At 56.6% G+C, this 2,670-nt stretch overlaps 1 pseudogene; it reads right to left on the bottom strand.

The window, feature by feature from the left end:
* Positions 1 to 207: 207 nt before the first annotated feature.
* On the bottom strand, positions 208 to 1,949 carry LOC109775832 (anthocyanin 5-aromatic acyltransferase-like; annotated as a pseudogene).
* Positions 1,950 to 2,670: the final 721 nt, after the last annotated feature.

Genomic DNA, 2,670 nt, shown 5'->3' with positions numbered 1-2,670 from the left:
ATCCTGGCGTTCATCCTAAGCGTCCCGTTGGACATGGTTTGGAAGCAAGACGACAAGGGTGCAGTAGCCACTGGGAGTGGGCGATTTGCATCTGCTGACGGAGTAACGCTCCGTGCGCCTCATCCGATGGACCACATAGCGTGGTGCGGAAACTGCCGAGAACGGACTTTTGGTCTATAGAAAATTTTAAAATAAAATCAACCGAAAGAAAAAACATAAGCTGATACTAATGATATTAACGATAAATCTCGGTCGACTTAGGATAATCAAATCCACATAGGAACATCTAAAAAAAACCACATAGAAAAAGAATCAATTGTTTTTGGTTAAACCAAGTAGGTCGAGGAAGTGAGACTTGAACAAGTCCATTTGCGCCGGTTGCAGCAGTGACACGGACACCTGCACCCCGTGGCCGTCTCCGGCACCCATCAGCGCGATCTGACCGTCATGGTTCATCCTGATGGGCTCCGTCCGCTTCGGCTTCCCCCATCCGAAGTCGGCGCCCTCGTATGCCCTGAAGCGCGGCGAGCCCGACACATTCATCAGACGGTCCATAGGGCGGCCCGCCCACCAGGAAGTCAGAAAACCCCACGTTGCCACTGGGACCTCTCTCATCTTGCGGACCTCCTCCCGGACTGCCGATGCTGCAACCGCGAGGGCGAGGGCGAACTCGCCGCGAAGCTCTCGTGCGGGGAGGCTCGCGAAACACGGCCAGAGGCACACGCCCATGTACCCCGCCTCGATGGGAGGGTCGAGGCGGTCGCGGACGTCGGTGAAGAAGAAGAGCAGCATGTCGTCGTCGTCGTCCGAGGCGAACGACTTGCACCGGAAGAAGCACGTCCATGCCAGCGCGGCGACAGCGGCGAAGGTGGACGGGGGGCGAGGCGGGCGCGATGCGCCGCTGGCCTCGCCAAGACGGACGATGTGCTGCTTGAGGCGTTGGATGTCCTGCGCATCCAAGGTGAACGTACGACGGGTGAATCGTGTGCGCTCCTCTTCCAGCCACGCGCCGCCTGAAACGCGTTCGATCCACTTGTCACCAGTAATTGTCGAACCGGGTGAAATCATAATACTCCCTCCGTTCACTTTTGTAAGTCATTTCAGACAACTCAAAATGGATTGTTTTGTACATTGTCTGAAATATCTTCAAGGTATTATAAAAATGAAGAGGAAGTACTAGAATTAGGGGCTGGACATACCAATGGTAGATTCGGCAAGAACTTTCTCAAGACGCTCCTGGCCAGCCCTTCGCCACCTGGTAGCTTGACGTGCGATCGATCGAAGCACGGTGTGGCCGCCGGCATCTCACCCCGACACACCGTCGCCCAGGCCTCAACGAACGTCCACAACGACCGCCCGTCGACGATGGCGTGGTGCACCGTCAGCCCGACAGCCACGCCGCCCTCGAAGCGCGTGGCCTGCACGGCCAGCACCGGGGTCGGCAGCTCGCCCATGTCCACCTACGGCACGAGCCGCTCAAGCAAATGCAGGTCGTGCTCCTCGTCGCCGGCGAGGCGGCGGATGTCGGCGTCGGACTCCGCGACGACGAACCTGACGCCGTCGGTGGCCGAGCAGCTGATGGCGACGTCCCCCGTTTCCTCGAGGTGGACGAGCTTGCCGGCGAGCGGCGCAAAGCTGCCTAGAGTCACGGAGAGGGAGGACCGGAGGGACTGGAGAACGGCGTCAAAGGGCGGCATGTCGGCGCCCACGTAGAGCAGCACGTGCTGCAGCACCGGGAAGGCGACCCACCGCGCCTCCAACGCTGTGAGCTTGATCGGCTCCGGCGGTGGCGCTTCGCTCTCTGGCACACTGACATAGTTGGAGTCGATAATTTTCACCGGCGACATAGCTTGTTCCAGTGGATGATAGGAGCTGAGGAGTGAGGAGAGAGAACGGGTACGTGCACGGCGTCTCTTATATTTGCTCGTCTACTCCCAAGCCGGCCGGTGAACCAAAATGGACAGGATGCACGTTCCTATTTGCAGTCGATCGACATGACGCAACTTAATTATGGGGGACATGCAATTAATTCTGGATCTCTGATGATAGGAGCAATTTATCCACCACCACGCGGTGGGTGTGCCACGGTGTTTTCAAAACCAATAAACTGTTTTAAAATCCCTCAAAGAAAAGAAACTGTTTTAAAATAAAATAAATAAATTCACAAGTACATATACTTTTGAACTATGGGCGTGTTTGGTTGCCTCTAGTGAATATTGCAGGATCGGAGGATGAAAACGATCCAGGCTGAGGAGGGCCTGGTTGAGAGAAAAAGGGAAAAAAGATTTTGGCAAGTAGTTTGGTTGCTTGCCTGTGATGTCTTTGTCACCCTGAAGATGTTTGATTGCATACATGCATGGTGATTAGAGTAGGTAACAACTACACTTAATAGGCATGGGAGTGAACCCTGGAGCTGCAGCTGTCGGGCTCGCCCACGCGCTCGCCGGAGCTGCAGCAGCAGGGCTCGTCTGCTCGGTCGCCGGAGCTGCAGCAGTTGCCAGGCTCGCCCGACCAAGCCGCGCGTCTCTGCGAAGCGGCTGCACGTCGTGCGTCGGCGAGTCCGGGACTGGACGGCGGAGGCCACCTGCTCGTGGCTCGCACCGGCAAGTCGGGCCGCCGAAGGAGGAAGAGGATGAGGGGATAAGGTGATTAACAGCTAACACGTTTTCA

Source organism: Aegilops tauschii, chromosome 2, assembly GCF_002575655.3.
Source record: "Aegilops tauschii subsp. strangulata cultivar AL8/78 chromosome 2, Aet v6.0, whole genome shotgun sequence".
In the NCBI taxonomy this organism is placed as follows: domain Eukaryota; kingdom Viridiplantae; phylum Streptophyta; class Magnoliopsida; order Poales; family Poaceae; genus Aegilops; species Aegilops tauschii.
Note: the sequence above shows the minus strand (reverse complement) of the source record. Positions and strands in the feature narration are given on the sequence as shown.